This window comes from Gorilla gorilla, chromosome 20 (genome assembly GCF_029281585.2).
Source record: "Gorilla gorilla gorilla isolate KB3781 chromosome 20, NHGRI_mGorGor1-v2.1_pri, whole genome shotgun sequence".
NCBI classification, from domain to species: Eukaryota; Metazoa; Chordata; class Mammalia; order Primates; family Hominidae; genus Gorilla; species Gorilla gorilla.
In genome coordinates, this window is record NC_073244.2 from 5,749,433 (window position 1) to 5,769,521 (window position 20,089).

The 20,089-nt window shown below is 54.6% G+C and overlaps 2 long non-coding RNA genes across 2 annotated transcripts in view; both read right to left on the reverse strand.

The window, feature by feature from the left end:
• Positions 1 to 1,343: 1,343 nt before the first annotated feature.
• On the reverse strand, positions 1,344 to 4,763 carry LOC134757745 (uncharacterized). The gene is made up of 4 exons (XR_010132161.1): positions 4,111 to 4,763; positions 3,785 to 4,017; positions 1,694 to 1,751; positions 1,344 to 1,600 (listed from the first exon to the last, which is right to left on the reverse strand). It is a non-coding gene; the product is annotated as an uncharacterized lncRNA (long non-coding RNA).
• Positions 4,764 to 7,216: 2,453 nt separating this feature from the next.
• LOC129528753 (uncharacterized) overlaps positions 7,217 to 20,089 on the reverse strand; it is a 35,011-nt gene continuing 22,138 nt past the window's right edge. The window contains exons 2-7 of the long non-coding RNA XR_010132160.1: positions 15,242 to 15,299; positions 14,916 to 15,148; positions 13,210 to 13,267; positions 12,884 to 13,116; positions 10,865 to 10,922; positions 7,217 to 10,739 (exon numbers count right to left, since the gene is read on the reverse strand). This is a non-coding gene — a long non-coding RNA (uncharacterized lncRNA). The remainder of the gene's footprint in view (positions 10,740 to 10,864; positions 10,923 to 12,883; positions 13,117 to 13,209; positions 13,268 to 14,915; positions 15,149 to 15,241; positions 15,300 to 20,089) is intronic.

The following is a 20,089-nucleotide window of genomic DNA, read 5'->3' on the forward strand; positions in this document are numbered from 1 at the left end:
CCTAAACCTGGGCCCTGGAACTAAAACAAGCCTAACACTGGGCTCAGGTCCTGACCCTAAAACAACCCTAACACTGGGCACTGTCCTTGACCCTAAAACAAGCCTAATCCTGAGCCCTGGCCCTGACTCTAAAACAAGCCTAACCGTGGGCCCAGGACATGACCCTAAAACAAGCCTAACCCTGGGCCCTGACCCTGTCCCTAAAACAACCCTAACCCTGGGCCCTGGCCCTGACCCTAAAACAACCCTATCCCTGGGCCCTGGCCATGACCTAAAACAACCCTAACCCTGGGCACTGACCCTAAAACAACCCTAACCCTGGGCACTGACCCTAAAATCACCATAACCCTGGGCCCTGGCCCTGACCCTAAAACAAACCCAACCCTGGGCCCTCACCCTAAAACAACACTAACCCTGGGCCCTGACCCTAAAACAACCCTAACCCTGCGTCCTGACCCTAAAACAACCCTAACACTGGGCCCTGGCCCTGACCCTAAAACAACCCTAAACCTGGGCCCGAGCCTTGTCCCTAAAACAACCCTAACCCTGGGCCCTGCCCCTGGCCCTAAAACAACCCTAACCCTGGGCCCTGGCCCTGACCCTAAAACATCCCTAACCCTGGGCCCTGGCCCAAATTGTAATGAGGTCTGTTGGGCAAAATTCCATATAAGCATAGTATAAATTAATAAAGCAAATCGTGATAAATTAGTACGATTGACTTCTGGAGTTTCTGAGAATAAAAGTAAGGAAAATGCAGAACACAAAGACAGAGAGTAAAAAGAGAAATTAGGAAAGCATTCTACATGTTTAATAGGAAGACAGTGGTCGTGTTCCTGCAGCGGCAGTATGTCACGACATGACATACTTTGGAGAGAAGTTAACAGATGAGGAAGTTGATAAAAATCATAAGAGAAGCAAAATACTGGTAGCGACACTCAAGGAAACCACGAAATTTCCATAACTTATGTCAGCAAAGTGGGAATATTGTACAGTGTGTGTTGAAGTTCCTATACAACATTGCTTATCTGCCGTTTGTTTGTTTGTAAGGAATGTATATACTAAGAGTTCTTCTTGCTGTCAAAAGAATATGTGTGAATAAGTCATTTTAACTTATTCTTCTGTTTTTCTTTTATCTTCCTGCCATCATCCACAGCCTTACTTTAGAAATTTTTTCTTTAGAAAATTGAACAAGTGCCCCTTGTGGTGGCACATACCTCGAGGATGGGAGGCAGGGGTGGAAGGGTCACTTGAGGCCATTAGTTTGACAGCAGCCTGGCCAACAAAGTGAGACCCCATGTCTGCAAAACAATTTAAAAATTAGCCAAGTATCGTCATGTATACCTACAGTCCCAGCTACCTCAACTTACGGAGAAAGTTCAGGGCCTGGAGAGAAGGCTGGGCGGCAGGAGCTGGGTCTAAAGAGGCCATTGTAACGATGGAGCTGTGCCTGTGGAGGCTGTTGTGAGGCAGTAGGCTCATCTGCGGAGACTGCCGTGAGGTAGGGTATGGGCCTCAATAGGCCATTGTGAGTCATGAGCTTGGTCTGTAGAGGCTGACTGGAGAGAGTTCTGGGCCTGGCGAGGCTGCCGGGAGGTAGGAGCTGGGCCAAAAGATTTAAGCACATTTACGTTTATTAGGCACTTCATTTCCATTATTACACTGGAATATATAATAAAATAATTATAGAACTCACCATAATGTAGAATCAGTGGGCGTGTTAAGCTTGTTTTCCTGAAACTGGATGGTCCCACCTGAGCGTGATGGGAGAAAGTGACAGATCAATAGGTATTAGATTCTCATAAGAACAGCGCAACCTAGATCCCTCACATGCACGGTTCACAACAGGGTGCGTTCTCCTATGAGAATCTAATGCTGCTGCTCATCTGAGAAGGTGGAGCTCAGGCGGGAATGTGAGCAAAGGGGAGTGGCTGTAAATACAGACGAAGCTTCCCTCACTCCCTCACTCGACACCACTCACCTGCTGTGTGGCTCCTTACGGCTCCATGGCTCAGGGGTTGGGGACCCCTGCTCAAGTGCATCCGAAGCGACCCTTCCCACACCAGTCTTCATAGTAGTCAAGGGCAGCAACCAATTAGCTCCCAAGGCATGTGCCTCAGCTGGCATTTCATCACAATCAACAGTAAGTGGTAGCCTGAGTCACTGTGAGGTCACTTCCTGGAAATCACCCTAACCCTGGGCCCTGACCCAAAAACCCTAACCCTGGGCCATGACCCTAAAACCCTAACCCTGGGACCTGACCCTAAAACCCAAACCCTGGGCCCTGACCCTAAAAACCTAACCCTGGGCCCAGGCCCTGACCCTAAAACCCTAACCCTGGGCCCTGGCCCTGACCCTAAAACCCTAACCCTGGGCCCTGGCCCTGACCCTAAAACCCTAACCCTGGGCCCAGGCCCTGACCCTAAAACCCTAACAATGGGCACTGGCCCTAACCCTAAAACACTAACCCTGGGCCCTGGACCTGACCCTAAATCCCTAACCCTGGGCCCTGGCATTGATCCTAAAACCCTAACCCTGGGCCCTGGCCCTGAGCCTAAAACCCTAACCCTGGGCCCTGGCCCTGACCCTAAAACCCTAACCCTGGGCCCTGGCCTCGAGCCTAAAACCCTAACCCTGGTACCTGGCCCTGACCCTAAAACCCTAACCCTGGGCCCTGGCCCTGACCCTAAAACCCTAACCCTGGGCCCTGGCCCTGAGCCTAAAACCCTAACCCTGGGCCCTGGCCCTGAGCCTAAAACCATAACCCTGGGCCCTGGCCCTGAGCCTAAATCCCTAACCCTGGGCCCTGGCCCTGAGCCTAAAACCCTAACCCTGGGCCCTGGCCCTGAGCCTAAATCCCTAACCCTGGGCCCTGGCCCTGAGCCTAAAACCCTAACCCTTGGCCCTGACCCTAAAACAACCCTAACTTTGGGCCCTGGCCCTGACCCTAAAACGCCCCTAGCCCTGGGCCCTGGCCCTGACCCTAAAACAACCCTAACCCTGGGCCCTGGCCCTGACCCTAAAACAACCCTAACCCTGGGCCCTGGCCCAAATTGTAATGAGGTCTGTTGGGCAAAATTCCATATAAGCATAGTATAAATTAATAAAGCAAATCGTGATAAATTAGTACGATTGACTTTCTGGAGTTTCTGACAATAAAAGTAAGGAAAATGCAGAACACAAAGACAGAGAGTAAAAAGAGAAATTAGGAAAGCATTCTACATGTTTAATAGGAAGACACTGGCCGTGTTCGTGCAGCGGCAGTATGTCGTGACATGACATACTTTGGAGAGAAGTTAACAGATGAGGAAGTTGATAAAAATCATCAGAGAAGCAAAATACTGGTAGCGACACTCAAGGAAACCACGAAATTTCCATAACTTATGTCAGCAAAGTGGGAAGATTGTACAGTGTGTGTTGAAGTTCCTATACAACATTGTTTATCTGCCGTTTGTTTGTTTGTAAGGAATGTATATACTAAGAGTTCTTCTTGCTGTCAAAAGAATATGTGTGAATAAGTCATTTTAACTTATTCTTCTGTTTTTCTTTTATCTTCCTGCCATCATCCCACAGCCTTACTTTAGAAATTTTTTCTTTAGAAAATTGAACAAGTGCCCCTTGTGGTGGCACATACCTCGAGGATGGGAGGCAGGGGTGGAAGGGTCACTTGAGGCCATTAGTTTGACACCAGCCTGGCCAACAAAGTGAGACCCCATGTCTGCAAAACAATTTAAAAATTAGCCAAGTATCGTCATGTATACCTACAGTCCCAGCTACCTCAACTTACGGAGAAAGTTCAGGGCCTGGAGAGAAGGCTGGGCGGCAGGAGCTGGGTCTAAAGAGGCCATTGTCACGATGGAGCTGTGCCTGTGGAGGCTGTTGTGAGGCAGTAGGCTCATCTGCGGAGACTGCCGTGAGGTAGGGTATGGGCCTCAATAGGCCATTGTGAGTCATGAGCTTGGTCTGTAGAGGCTGACTGGAGAGAGTTCTGGGCCTGGCGAGGCTGCCGGGAGGTAGGAGCTGGGCCAAAAGATTTAAGCACATTTACGTTTATTAGGCACTTCATTTCCATTATTACACTGGAATATATAATAAAATAATTATAGAACTCACCATAATGTAGAATCAGTGGGCGTGTTAAGCTTGTTTTCCTGAAACTGGATGGTCCCACCTGAGCGTGATGGGAGAAAGTGACAGATCAATAGGTATTAGATTCTCATAAGCACAGCGCAACCTAGATCCCTCACATGCACGGTTCACAACAGGGTGCGTTCTCCTATGAGAATCTAATGCTGCTGCTCATCTGAGAAGGTGGAGCTCAGGCGGGAATGTGAGCAAAGGGGAGTGGCTGTAAATACAGACGAAGCTTCCCTCACTCCCTCACTCGACACCACTCACCTGCTGTGTGGCTCCTTACGGCTCCATGGCTCAGGGGTTGGGGACCCCTGCTCAAGTGCATCCAAAGCGACCCTTCCCACACCAGTCTTCATAGTAGTCAAGTGCAGCAACCACTTAGCTCCCAAGGCGTGTGCCTCAGCTGGCATTTCATCACAATCAACAGTAAGTGGTAGCTTGAGTCGTTGTGAGGTCACTTCCTGGAAATCACCCTAACCCTGGGCCCCGGGCCCTGACCCTAAAACCCTAACCCTGGGCCCCGGGCCCGGACCCTGAAGCCCTAACCCTGGGCCCCGGGCCCTGACCCTGAAGCCCTAACCCTGGGCCCCGGGCCCTGACCCTGAAGCCCTAACCCAGTGTCCCGGGCCCTGGCCCTGAAGCCCTAACCCTGGGCCCCGGGCCCTGATCCTAAAACCCTAACCCTGGGCCCCGGGCCCTGACCCTGAAGCCCTAACCCTGGGCCCCGGGCCCTGGCCCTGAAGCCCTAACCCTGGGCCCCGGGCCGTGATCCTGAAGCCCTAACCCTGGGCCCCGGTCCCTGACCCTAAAACTCTAACCCTGGGCCCTGGGCCCTGACCCTAAAACCCTAACACTGGGCCCTGGGCCCTGACCCTAAGACCCTAACCCTGGGCCCTGGCCCTGACCCTAAAACCCTAACCCTGGGCCCTGACCCTAAAATCCTAACCCTGGGCCCTGACCCTAAAACCCTAACCCTTCGCCCTGACCCTAAATCCCTGACCCTGGGCCCTGACCCTAAAGCCCTAACCCTTCGCCCTTACCCTAAATCCCTAACCCTTCGCCCTTACCCTAAAACCCTAACCCTTCGCCCTTACCCTAAAACCCTAACCCTTCGCCCTTACCCTAAAACCCTAACCCTAACCCTAGTGAGCCTAGACCACACATTGCACTCCAGCCTGGGTGACAGAGCATGACTCTGTCTCAAAAAAAAAAAAAAGAAGAAGAAAAGACAGAGAAAAGAAAGCCAACAAGACACCATTAGGCAAACCATTGTCAGGTTATGGGAGTTTGAGAAGGAAAGTAGAGAAAGGAGAAGAAAGCTTATTTAAAGAATGGCTGAAGACTGCCTAAATCATGGGAAAGATTTGGACATCTAAATCCATGAAGCTTAAAGATTCCTAAAGAGGTTCAAACCAAATAGATACTCACCAAGTCACAATATAATCAAATAGTCAAAAGTTAAAGAAACTTTGCAGGTCAGGACAGAATCGAATAATAGATTCAAAGTGCTGAAAGAAAAAAAGTGCCAGCAACTAATACTATGTCTGACAAAGCTGTCCTTCAGAGAGAAAAAAGAAATAACGTGCTTCCTCGACAAACAAAGCTGAGGGCATTCAGGACCACTAGGTCTACCTTAAAAAAATGCTTAACGGAGTTTTTCAAGTAAAAATGAATGAAGTTGGGAGCAGTGGCTCATGCCCGTAATCCCATTTTGGGAGGCTGAGGTGGGTGGATCACCTGAGGTCGGGAGGTCAAGACCAGCCTGGCCAACATGGCAAAACCCCACCCCCAGTAAAAATACAAAAAATTAGCCAGGTATGAAGGCCACTGAGATCGTGCCACTGCACTCCAGCCTGGGTGACAAGAGACAAACTACATTTCAAAAACAAAAAAACAAACAAAAAAAACAAAACTTGAGGCCTGGCCTTCTGCTCCTCTCCAACCCCCACTTCTCTGGGCCCAAGCCACCTGGGCTGAGGAGGGGGTGAGGTGTGAGCCCCTGCCAGGAACTCCCTGCCCGGACCAAGTACTCGGCCCCCAGGCCTGCATTCAGTGAGGCCTCCCGTGGCGTCAGCATGTTCGTGTGGAGGAATGTGGAAGGTCACTCTGTGGCCGTGTTCCCCTGGTACTCCATCCCCTTCCTGACCCCTCCCTGCAGCCACACGAGGCCCAGCAACCTGCCAGTTACTCAGTGGCCTCCAACCAGAGAAAACAACCTGCCAAGTTGGCAGCTGTTGCTCATGAGCATCCACCAGGTGGCACAGGGAGTGTTGACCCTGGGCGGCCCCCTGGAGCCACCTGCCCTGAAAGCCCAGGGCCCGCAACCCCACACACTTTGGGGGTGGTGGAACCTGTTAAAAGCTCACCTCCCACCATGGAGGAGGAGCCCTGGGCCCCTCAGGGGAGTCCCTGCTGGACAGTGAGACAGAGAATGACCATGATGATGCTTTCCTCTCCATCATGTCTCCTGACACCCAGTTGCCTCTACCACTCAGATGATGTCAGGCCCAGTCCCTCAGTGCCCTGCGCAAGGAACAGGACTCATCTTCTGAGAAGGATGGACGCAGCCCCAACAAATGGGACAAGGACCACATCGGTGGCCCATGAGTGGCGGTCATGATCTTCAGCAAGCGGCACCAGGCCCTGGCAGGGCGCACCAGGGTCACTCCAACCAGGATATCCGGACTGTCAGCCAGATGCTGACTCTGGCCCAAAGACTTCTACTCAGTATGGAGCTCCAGGCCACTTTGCAGCCCCTGGTGAGGGAGGTGTACATACCATGAATTGTGGGACCTTCAGAGCTTTTCACTTTTCGGAAAATAGCTCCTGTTGGGGCTACAAGATGGAGTGTGAAGAGGGCCTTGGGCCACAGGGAGGTGCCTGTGGACTAGGGGGAGTTCATGCACCCCTTCTTTCCCCAGAGGGGCTGGACTCAGGTGAGTATGGGGGTGGGGGCTCCTGCACTTCGACACAGGCAGCGGGAGGGTTTTCTCCCCATTCCCTCTGCACTCCCAACTTGAGCTATACTTTTTAAGAAAGTGATTCACCCTGCCTTTGCCCCCTTCCCCAGAACAGAACACGTTGATCATGGGCGATATTTTTCATTGTGCCAAACAGTTGCCATGACCGTCATTAAACCTGTTTAACACCAAATAATAAGGAAAATAAAATAAAAAATTCGGGCTTGGTGCAGAAACTCACTCCAAATAAATCACCTACCAAAATATTTACATAATGGTGGAAATATTCCAAAATTCAATATTTTGGGATTTATACACAAAAGATAAACAAATTAGAGGCCAAGAGGCTGCCAGAAGGGAAAAACGGGGCCTGGGAAGGCCGTTGTGAGGAATGAGCTGGGCCTAAAGAGGCCACTGGCAGGCGGGAGCTGGGCCTGCCGAAGCGGCCGAGAGGCAGGAGCTTTGGACTCGGGAGGCCGCAATGAGGCGAGAGCTAGCTGGGCATGGAGAGTCCGCTGTGAGTCCGCTGTGAGTCCGGGCCCATGCAGGCCTTCGAGAGGCAGGAGGCCGGGCCTGCAAAGGCCCACTGGAGGTCAAGTTCTGGGCCTGAAGAGGCCACCAAAAGTCAAAAGCGGGGCCTGGGAAGGCCGCCAAGAGCCATGAGCTGGTCTGGGCTGAAAGAGGCCACTGGGAGGCAGGAGGAGCGGGGCCTGGAGAGGCTGACTCGAGGAAGTTTTGCACCTGGAGAGGCCGCCGAGAGGACGGAGCTGGGCCCGGGGAGGCCGACTTGCTGCTCTTCCGGGCCCAATTCCAGGCCGACTTGACGACGACTTGGGCCTGCTGGGAGCTGGGCAGGAGCTGAGTCCAAAGACGTTGTTGGGAGGCCAGAGTCAGGCCTGGAGACGCAGCCGGGAGGAAGAGCTGGGCCCGGAGAGGATGCCGGGAGGCTGCAAGTGGGTCTGGAGAGGCCGATTTGAGGAGGCCCGGCCTCCGCCTCCCGCATGGCGGCCTCTGCAGGCAGAGCTGTTTCTCCTGGCTGCATCTCCCGCCTCCCAGCAAACAACCTTTTTTGGCTCAGCTCCCGCCTGCGTTTGTAGACCCCGAAGTTTCTGCAACCAAGCTCTTCAGACCCACATCCCACCTCCCAGTACCTGAACAGTCCCAGCTCCGGCTGGAGAACAGAGTCTGTAGGCCCCGCTGTTGCCTCCCAGGGGAGTCTCCAAGCCCAGCTCTCACCCCACCACGACCTCCCAGGCCCAAGTCGCTGCCTGCCTCACAGCAGCCCGCGTGCGACCCTGCTCCTCCCTCAGGGTGGCCTGTTGAGGCAGGGGGTCACGCTGACCTCTCTCAGCGTGGGAGGGGCCGGTGTGAGGCAAGGGCTCACGCCGACCTCTCTCAGCGTGGGAGGGGCCGGTGTGAGGCAAGGGGCTGACGCCGACCTCTCTCACCGTGGGAGGGGCCGGTGTGAGGCAAGGGCTCACACTGACCTCTCTCAGCGTGGGAGGGGCCGGTGTGAGGCAAGGGGCTGACGCCGACCTCTCTCAGCGTGGGAGGGGCCGGTGTGAGGCAAGGGCTCACACTGACCTCTCTCAGCGTGGGAGGGGCCGGTGTGAGGCAAGGGGCTGACGATGACCTCTCTCAGCGTGGGAGGGGCCGGTGTGAGGCAAGGGCTCACGCCGACCTCTCTCAGCGTGGGAGGGGCCGGTGTGAGGCAAGGGGCTGACGCTGACCTCTCTCACCGGGGGAGGGGCCGGTGTGAGGCAAGGGCTCACGCTGACCTCTCTCACCGTGGGAGGGGCCGGTGTGAGGCAAGGGCTCACGCTGACCTCTCTCAGCGTGGGAGGGGCCGGTGTGAGGCAAGGGGCTGACGCTGACCTCTCTCACCGTGGGAGGGGCCGCTGTGAGGCAAGGGCTCACGCTGACCTCTCTCAGCGTGGGAGGGGCCGGTGTGAGGCAAGGGGCTCACGCTGACCTCCCTCAACGTGGGAGTGGCCGGTGTGAGGCAAGGGGGTGACGCTGACCTCTCTCACCGTGGGAGGGTCCGGTGTGAGTCAAGGGCTCACGCCGACCTCTTCTGTGTGGGAGGGGCCGGTGTGAGGCAAGGGGCTCATGCTGACCTCTCTCAGCGTGGGAGGGGCCGGTGTGAGTCAAGGGCTCACGCCGACCTCTTCTGTGTGGGAGGGGCCGGTGTGAGGCAAGGGGCTCATGCTGACCTCTCTCAGCGTGGGAGGGGCCGGTGTGAGGCAAGGGGCTCACGCTGACCTCTCTCAGCGTGGGAGGGGCCAGTGTGAGGCAAGGGGCTCATGTTGACCTCTCTCAGCGTGGGAGGGGCCGGTGTGGGGCAAGGGCTCACGCCGACCTCTCTCAGCGTGGGAGGGGCCGGTGTGAGGCAAGGGGCTCACGCCGACCTCTCTCAGCGTGGGAGGGGCGGGTGTGAGGCAAGGGGCTCACGCCGACCTCTCTCAGCGTGGGAGGGGCCGGTGTGAGGCAAGAGGCTGACGCTGACCTCTCTCACCGTGGGAGGGGCCGGTGTGAGGCAAGGGCTCACGCCGACCTCTCTCAGCGTGGGAGGGGCCGGTGTGAGGTAAGGGGGTGACGCTGACCTCTCTCACCGTGGGAGGGGCCGGTGTGAGTCAAGGGCTCACGCCGACCTCTCTCAGCGTGGGAGGGGCCGATGTGAGGCAAGGGGCTCACGCTGACCTCTCTCAGCGTGGGAGGGGCCGGTGTGAGGCAAGGGCTCACGCTGACCTCTCTCAGCGTGGGAGGAGCCAGTGTGTGGCAGGGGCTCATGCCTCTGGGCAGGGTACCAGAGGCATGGGCATCAACAGGCCACCGTGAGGGAGGAGCTGGGCCGCATGCGGGCTGCTGGGAGGCAGGCAGGGACTTGGCCCCGGGTGGCCGCCGTGGGGGCGAGAGCTGGGCCTGGAGAGGCCCCTGGGAGGCAAGAGCGGGACCTGCAGAGGCCGTTCTCCAACCATTGCTGGGCCCGTACAGGCCACCGGGCGGCAGGAATGAGGCCCAAAGAACGTGGCTGGAGAAAGTTCGGGACCTACAAAGGCGGTTGGGAGCTGGGCAGGAGTTGAGCCAAAAGAGCTTGCTTACTTGCTGGGAGGCACGGCTGGGAGATGCTGACTTCAGGACAACTTGGGCCTGCAGAGGTCACCGGGAGGCCCAAGCTTGGCGTGGAGGAGCCCACCGACCGGAGACCATTTGGGGCCTGCAGGTGCCATTGGAGGGCAGGAGCTCATCGTGGAGGGGGCACCGTGAGGCCTGACCTGGGCCTGGGGAGCTTGGCTTGAGGAAGCTGTGGGCCGACCAAGGACGCCAGGAGATGGGTAGGCACTGAGTCCAAAGACGTTGTTGAGAGGCAGGAGTCGGGCCTGGAGACACAGCCAGGAAGAGGAGCTTGGCCCGGAGAGGACGCCTGGAGGGTGCAAGTGGGTCTGGAGAGGCCGACTTGAGGAGGTTCTCAGCCCGGAGAGGCCGCCGGAAGGGAAAAACTGGGACTGGAAAGGCTGTTGTGAGGAATGAGCCCCATGGGCCTGAAGAGGCCACTGGCAGGCGGGAGCTGGGTGTGTAGAAGCTGCTGAAAGGTTGGGAGCTTGGCTTGGGGGGTCCACAGTGAGGCAGATGCTGGGCCTGAAGAATCTGCTTAAAAAGATTTAAGCACATTTACATTTATTAGGCACTTTATTTCCATTATTACATATATCTAAATATATATATATACGTATTATATATCCGATATATAATAAAATAACTATACAACTCACCATAATGTAGAATCAGTGGGCGTGTTAAGCTTGTTTTCCTGAAACTGGATGGTCCCACCTGAGCGTGATGGGAGAAAGTGACAGATCAATAGGTATTAGATTCTCATAAGAACAGCGCAACCTAGATCCCTCACATGCACGGTTCACAACAGGGTGCGTTCTCCTATGAGAATCTAATGCTGCTGCTCATCTGAGAAGGTGGAGCTCAGGCGGGAATGTGAGCAAAGGGGAGTGGCTGTAAATACAGACGAAGCTTCCCTCACTCCCTCACTCGACACCACTCACCTGCTGTGTGGCTCCTTACGGCTCCATGGCTCAGGGGTTGGGGAACCCTGCTCAAGTGCATCCAAAGCGACCCTTCCCACACCAGTCTTCATAGTAGTCAAGGGCAGCAACCACTTAGCCCCCAAGGCATGTGCCTCAGCTGGCATTTCATCACAATCAACAGTAAGTGGTAGCTTGAGTCACTGTGAGGTCACTTCCTGGAAATCACCCTAACCCTGGGCCCTGACCCTAAAACCCTAACCCTGGGCCATGACCCTAAAACCCTAACCCTGGGTCCTGACCCTAAAACCCTAACCCTGGGCCCTGACCCTAAAACCCAGACCCTGGGCCCTGACCCTAAAAACCTAACCCTGGGCCCAGGCCCTGACCCTAAAACCCTAACCCTGGGCCCTGACCCTGACCCTAAAACCCTAACCCTGGGCCCTGGCCCTGACCCTAAAACCCTAACCCTGGGCCCAGGCCCTGACCCTAAAACCCTAACCCTGGGCACTGGCCCTAACCCTAAAACCCTAACCCTGGGCCCTGGACCTGACCCTAAAACCCTAACCCTGGGCCCTGGCACTGATCCTAAAACCCTAACCCTGGGCCCTGGCCCTGAGCCTAAAACCCTAACCCTGGGCCCTGGCCCTGACCCTAAAACCCCAACCCTGGGCCCTGGCCCCGAGCCTAAAACCCTAACCCTGGGCCCTGGCCCTGAGCCTAAAACCCTAACCCTGGGCCCTGGCCCTGACCCTAAAACCCTAACCCTGGGCCCTGGCCCTGAGCCTAAAACCCTAACCCTGGGCCCTGGCCCTGAGCCTAAAACCCTAACCCTGGGCCCTGGCCCTGAGCCTAAAACCATAACCCTGGGCCCTGACCCTAAAACAACCCTAACTTTGGGCCCTGGCCCTGACCCTAAAACACCCCTAGCCCTGGGCCCTGGCCCTGACCCTAAAACAACCCTAACCCTGGGCCCTGGCCCTGACCCTAAAACAACCCTAACCCTGGGCCGTGGCCCAAATTGTAATGAGGTCTGTTGGGCAAAATTCCATATAAGCATAGTATAAATTAATAAAGCAAATCGTGATAAATTAGTACGATTGACTTTCTGGAGTTTCTGACAATAAAAGTAAGGAAAATGCAGAACACAAAGACAGAGAGTAAAAAGAGAAATTAGGAAAGCATTCTACATGTTTAATAGGAAGACACTGGCCGTGTTCGTGCAGCGGCAGTATGTCGTGACATGACATACTTTGGAGAGAAGTTAACAGATGAGGAAGTTGATAAAAATCATCAGAGAAGCAAAATACTGGTAGCGACACTCAAGGAAACCACGAAATTTCCATAACTTATGTCAGCAAAGTGGGAAGATTGTACAGTGTGTGTTGAAGTTCCTATACAACATTGTTTATCTGCCGTTTGTTTGTTTGTAAGGAATGTATATACTAAGAGTTCTTCTTGCTGTCAAAAGAATATGTGTGAATAAGTCATTTTAACTTATTCTTCTGTTTTTCTTTTATCTTCCTGCCATCATCCCACAGCCTTACTTTAGAAATTTTTTCTTTAGAAAATTGAACAAGTGCCCCTTGTGGTGGCACATACCTCGAGGATGGGAGGCAGGGGTGGAAGGGTCACTTGAGGCCATTAGTTTGACACCAGCCTGGCCAACAAAGTGAGACCCCATGTCTGCAAAACAATTTAAAAATTAGCCAAGTATCGTCATGTATACCTACAGTCCCAGCTACCTCAACTTACGGAGAAAGTTCAGGGCCTGGAGAGAAGGCTGGGAGGCAGGAGCTGGGTCTAAAGAGGCCATTGTAACGATGGAGCTGTGCCTGTGGAGGCTGTTGTGAGGCAGTAGGCTCATCTGCGGAGACTGCCGTGAGGTAGGGTATGGGCCTCAATAGGCCATTGTGAGTCATGAGCTTGGTCTGTAGAGGCTGACTGGAGAGAGTTCTGGGCCTGGCGAGGCTGCCGGGAGGTAGGAGCTGGGCCAAAAGATTTAAGCACATTTACGTTTATTAGGCACTTCATTTCCATTATTACACTGGAATATATAATAAAATAATTATAGAACTCACCATAATGTAGAATCAGTGGGCGTGTTAAGCTTGTTTTCCTGAAACTGGATGGTCCCACCTGAGCGTGATGGGAGAAAGTGACAGATCAATAGGTATTAGATTCTCATAAGCACAGCGCAACCTAGATCCCTCACATGCACGGTTCACAACAGGGTGCGTTCTCCTATGAGAATCTAATGCTGCTGCTCATCTGAGAAGGTGGAGCTCAGGTGGGAATGTGAGCAAAGGGGAGTGGCTGTAAATACAGACGAAGCTTCCCTCACTCCCTCACTCGACACCACTCACCTGCTGTGTGGCTCCTTATGGCTCCATGGCTCAGGGGTTGGGGACCCCTGCTCAAGTGCATCCAAAGCGACCCTTCCCACACCAGTCTTCATAGTAGTCAAGGGCAGCAACCAATTAGCTGCCAAGGCATGTGCCTCAGCTGGCATTTCATCACAATCAACAGTAAGTGGTAGCCTGAGTCACTGTGAGGTCACTTCCTGGAAATCACCCTAACCCTGGGCCCCGGGCCCTGACCCTAAAACCCTAACCCTGGGCCCCGGGCCCGGACCCTGAAGCCCTAACCCTGGGCCCTGACCCTAAAACCCTAACCCTGGGCACTGACCCTAAAAACCTAACCCTGGGCCCAGGCCCTGACCCTAAAACCCTAACCCTGGGCCCTGGCCCCGAGCCTAAAACCCTAACCCTGGGCCCTGGCCCTGAGCCTAAAACCCTAACCCTGGGCCCTGGCCCTGACCTTAAAACCCTAACCCTGGGCCCTGGCCCTGAGCCTAAAACCCTAACCGTGGGCACTGACCCTGAGCCTAAAACCCTAACCCTGGGCCCTGGCCCTGAGCCTAAAACCCTAACCCTGGGCCCTGACCCTAAAACAACCCTAACTTTGGGCCCTGGCCCTGACCCTAAAACACCCCTAGCCCTGGGCCCTGGCCCTGACCCTAAAACAACCCGAACCCTGGGCCCTGGCCCAAATTGTAATGAGGTCTGTTGGGCAAAATTCCATATAAGCATAGTATCAGTTAATAAAGCAAATCGTGATAAATTAGTACGATTGACTTTCTGGAGTTTCTGACAATAAAAGTAAGGAAAATGCAGAACACAAAGACAGAGAGTAAAAGGAGAAATTAGGAAAGCGTTCTACATGTTTAATAGGAAGACACTGGCCGTGTTCATGCAGCGGCAGTATGTCGTGACATGACATACTTTGGAGAGAAGTTAACAGATGAGGAAGTTGATAAAAATCGTCAGAGGAGCAAAATACTGGTAGCGACACTCAAGGAAACCACGAAATTTCCATAACTTATGTCAGCAAAGTGGGAATATTGTACAGTGTGTGTTGAAGTTCCTATACAACATTGTTTATCTGCCGTTTGTTTGTTTGTAAGGAATGTATATACTAAAAGTTCTTCTTGCTGTCAAAAGAATATGTGTGAATAAGTCATTTTAACTTATTCTTCTGTTTTTCTTTTATCTTCCTGCCATCATCCCACAGCCTTACTTTAGAAATTTTTTCTTTAGAAAATTGAACAAGTGCCCCTTGTGGTGGCACATACCTCGAGGATGGGAGGCAGGGGTGGAAGGGTCACTTGAGGCCATTAGTTTGACACCAGCCTGGCCAACAAAGTGAGACCCCATGTCTGCAAAACAATTTAAAAAGTAGCCAAGTATCATCATGTATACCTACAGTCCCAGCTACCTCAACTTACGGAGAAAGTTCAGGGCCTGGAGAGAAGGCTGGGCGGCAGGAGCTGGGTCTAAAGAGGCCATTGTAACGATGGAGCTGTGCCTGTGGAGGCTGTTGTGAGGCAGTAGGCTCATCTGCGGAGACTGCCGTGAGGTAGGGTATGGGCCTCAATAGGCCATTGTGAGTCATGAGCTTGGTCTGTAGAGGCTGACTGGAGAGAGTTCTGGGCCTGGCGAGGCTGCCGGGAGGTAGGAGCTGGGCCAAAAGATTTAAGCACATTTACGTTTATTAGGCACTTCATTTCCATTATTACACTGGAATATATAATAAAATAATTATAGAACTCACCATAATGTAGAATCAGTGGGCGTGTTAAGCTTGTTTTCCTGAAACTGGATGGTCCCACCTGAGCGTGATGGGAGAAAGTGACAGATCAATAGGTATTAGATTCTCATAAGCACAGCGCAACCTAGATCCCTCACATGCACGGTTCACAACAGGGTGCGTTCTCCTATGAGAATCTAATGCTGCTGCTCATCTGAGAAGGTGGAGCTCAGGTGGGAATGTGAGCAAAGGGGAGTGGCTGTAAATACAGACGAAGCTTCCCTCACTCCCTCACTCGACACCACTCACCTGCTGTGTGGCTCCTTACGGCTCCATGGCTCAGGGATTGGGGACCCCTGCTCAAGTGCATCCAAAGCGACCCTTCCCACACCAGTCTTCATAGTAGTCAAGGGCAGCAACCACTTAGCTCCCAAGGCATGTGCCTCAGCTGGCATTTCATCACAATCAACAGTAAGTGGTAGCTTGAGTCACTGTGAGGTCACTTCCTGGAAATCACCCAAATCCTGGGCCCTGACCCTAAAACCCTAACCCTGGGCCATGACCCTAAAACCCTAACACTGGGTCCTGACCCTAAAACCCTAACCCTGGGCCCTGACCCTAAAACCCTAACCCTGGGCCCTGACCGTAAAAACCTAACCCTGGGCCCAGGCCCTGACCCTAAAACCCTAACCCTGGGACATGGCCCTGAGCCTAAAACCCTAACCCTGGGCCCTTGCGCTGAGCCTAACACCCTAACTGTGGGCCCTGGCCCTGACTGTAAAACCCTAACCATGGGACCTGGCCCTAAAAGAACCCTAACCCTGGGACCTGGCAGTGACCCTAAAACAAGCCTAAACCTGGGCCCTAGCCCTGACCCTAAAACAACCCTAACGCTGGGCCCTGGCCCTGACCCAAAAACAACCCTAACCCTGGGCCCTGTCCCTGACCCTAAAACAAGCCTAACGCTCGTCCCTGGCAATGACCCTAAAACAAGCCTAACCCTGGGCCCTGGCCCTGACCCTAAAACAAGCCTAAACCTGGGCCCTGGCCCTGACCCTAAAACAACCCTAACCCTGGGCCCTGGCACTAAAACAAGCCTAACCCTGGGCCCAGGTCCTGACCCTAAAACAACCTTAACCCTGGGCCCTGTCCTTGACCCTAAAACAAGCCTAATCCTGGGCCCTGGCCCTGAACCTACAACAACCCTAACGCTGGGCCCTGGCCCTGACCCTAAAAGAAGCCTAAACCTGGGACCTGGCCCTGACCCTAAAGCAACCCTAACCGTGGGCCCTGGCCCTGATCCTAAAACAAGCCTAACCCTGAGCCCTGGCCCTGACCCTAAAACAACCCTAACCCTGGGCCCTGGCCCTGAGCCTAAAACAAGCCTAACCCTGGGCCCTGGCCCTGACCCTAAAACAACACTAACCCTGGGACCTGGACCTGACCCTAAAACAAGCCTAACCCTGGGCCCTGACCCTGACCCTAAAATAACCCTAACCCTGGGCCCTGGCCCTGACCCTAAAAAAACCCTATCCCTGGGCCCTCGCCCTGACCCTAAAACAAGCCTAACCCTGGGCCCTGGCCCTGACCCTAAAACAACCCTAACCCTGGGCACTGACACTAAAACATCCCTAACCCTGGGTACTGACCCTAAAATAACCATAACCCTGGGCCCTGGCCCTAACCCTAAAACAACCCTAACCCTGGGCCCTGGCCCTGACACTGAAACAACCATTACCCTGGACCCTGGCCCTGACCCTAAAACAACCCTTACACTGGGCCCTGGCCCTGACACTGAAACAACCCTTACCCTGGGCACTGGCCCTGACCCTAAAACACCCCTAAACCTGGGCCCTGTCCCTGACCCTAAAACAACCCTGATGCTGGGCCCTGACCCTGACCTAAAACAACCCTGACCCTGGGCCCTGGCCATGACCCTAAAACAACCGTAACCCTGGGCACTGGCACTAAAACAAGCCTAACACTGGGCCCAAGTCCTGAACCTAAAACAACCCTAACCCTGGGCCCTGGCCCTGACCCTAAAACAAGCCTAACCCTGGGCCCTGCCCCTGACCCTAAAACAACCCTAACCCTGGGCCCTGTCCCTGACCCTAAAACAAGCCTAACGCTCGGCTCTGGCCCTGACCCTAAAACAAGCCTAACCCTGGGCCCTGGCCCTGTCCCTAAAACAAGCCTAAACCTGGGCCCTAGCCCTGACCCTAAAACAACCCTAACCCTGGGCCCTGGCCCTGACCCTAAAACAACCCTAACCCTAGGAGCTGGCCCTGACCTAAAACAACCCTAACCCTGGGCCATGGCCCGGACCTAAAACAACCCTAAACCTGGGCCCTGGCCCTGACCCTAAAACAAGCCTAACCCTGGGCCCTCACCCTGACCCTAAAAAAACCCTAACCCTGGGCCCTGGCCCTAACCCTGACCCTAAAACAACCCTAACCCTGGGACCTGGCTCTGACCCTAAAACAAGCCTAACCCTGGGCCCTGGCCCTGACCCTAAAACAAGCCTAACCCTGGGCCATGGCCCTGACCCTAAAACAAGCCTAACCCTGGGCCCAGGTCCTGACCCTAAAACAATCCTAACCCTGGGCCCTGGCCCTGACCCTAAAACAACCCTAACCCTGGGCCCTGCCCTGACCGTAAAACAACCCTAACGCTGGGCCCTGTCCCTGACCCTAAAACACCCATAAACCTGGGCCCTGGCCCTGACCTTAAAACAACCCTAATGCTGGGCCCTGGCACTGACCTAAAACAACCCTGACCCTGGGCCCTGGCCCTGACCCTAAAACAACCCGAACCCTGGGCCCTGGCACTAAAACAAGCCTAACCCTGAACCCAGGACCTGACCCTAAAACAACCCTAACGCTGGGCCCTGGCCCTGACCCTAAAACAACTCTAACCCTGGGCCCTGGCCCTGACCCTAAAACAAGCCTAACCCTGGGCCCTGGCCCTGACCCTAAAACAAGCCTAACCCTGGGCCGTGGCCCTGACCCTAAAACAACCATAACCCTGGGCCCTGTCCTTGACCCTAAAACAAGCCTAATCTTGGGCCCTGGCCCTGACCCTAAAACAAGCCTAACCCTGGGCCCTGGCCCTGACCCTAAAACAAGCCTAACCCTGGGCCTTGGACCTGACCCTAATACAAGCCTAACCCTTGGCCCTGGCCCTGACCCTAAAACAAGCCTAAACCTGGGCCCTGGCCCTGACCCTAAAACAAGCCTAAACCTGGGCCCTGGCCCTGACCCTAAAACAAGCCTATCCCTGGGCCCTGGACCTCACCCTAAAACAACCCTAACCCTGGGCCCTGACCCTAAAACAACCCTAACCCTGGACCCTGGCCCTGACACTGAAACAACCCTTACACTGGACCCTGGCCCTGACCCTAAAACAACCCTAACCCTGGGCCCTGGCCCTGACACTGAAACAACCCTTACCCTGGGCCCTGGCCCTGACCCTAAAACACCCCTAAACCTGGGCCCTGTCCATGACCCTAAAACAACCCTAATGCTGGGCCCTGGCCCTGACCTAAAACAACCCTTACCCTGGGCCCTGGCCCTGACCCTAAAACAACCCTAACCCAGGGCCCTGGCACTAAAACAAGCCTACCCCTGGGCCCAGGTCCTGAACCTAAAACAACCCTAACCCTGGGCCCTGGCCCTGACCCTAAAACAACCCTAACCCAGGGCCCTGGCACTAAAACAAGCCTAAAACTGGGCCCAGGTCCTGACCCTAAAACAAGCCTAACCCTGGGCCCTGGCCCTGACCCTAAAACAAGCCTAACCCTGGGCCCTGGCCCTGACCCTAAAACAACCCTAACCCTGGGCCCTGTCCCTGACCCTAAAACAAGCCTAACGCTCGGCCCTAGCCCTGACCCTAAAACAAGCCTAACCCTGGGCCCTGGCCCTGACCCTAAAACAAGCCTAAACCTGGGCCCTAGCCCTGACCCTAAAACAACCCTAACCCTGGGCCCTGGCCCTGACCCTAAAACAACCCTAACCGTGGGACCTGTCCCTGACCTAAAACAACCCTAGCCCTGGGCCCTGGCCCTGACCTAAAACAAACCTAAACCTGGGCCCTGGCCCAGACCCTAAAACAAGCCTAACCCTGGGCCCTCGCCCTGACCCTAAAAAAACCCTAACCCTGGGCACTGGCCCTAACCCTGACCCTAAAACAACCCTAACCCTGGGCCCTGGCTCTGACCCTAAAACAAGCCTAACCCTGGGGCCTGGCCCTGACCCTAAAACAAGCCTAACCCTGGGCCCAGGTCCTGACCCTAAAACAATCCTAACCCTGGGCCCTGGCCCTGACCCTAACACAACCCTAACCCTGGGCCCTGGCCCTGAACTTAAAACAACCCTAACCCTGGGCCCTGGACCTTACCCTAAAACAACCCTAAACCTGGGCCCTTGCCCTGACCCTAAAACAACCCTAACCCTGGGCCCTGGCCCTGACCCTAAAACAAGCCTAAACCTGGGCCCTGGCCCTGACCCTAAAACAACCCTAACCCTGGGCCCTGACCCTGACCCTAAAACAAACCTAACCCTGGGCCCTGACCCTGACCCTAAAATAAACCCAACCATGGGCACTAACCCTAAAACAATTCTAATCCTGGGCCCTGACCCTAAAACAACCCCAACCCTGGGACCTGGCCCTGACCTAAAACAACCCTAACCCTGGGCCCTGGCCATGACCTAAAACAACCCTAACCCTGGGCCCTGGCCCTGACCCTAAAACAAGCCTAACCCTGGGACCTGGCCCTGACCTAAAACAACCCTAACCCTGGGCCCTGGCCCTGACTTAAAACAACCGTAAACCTGGGCCCTGGCCCTGACCCTAAAACAACCCTAACCCTGGGCC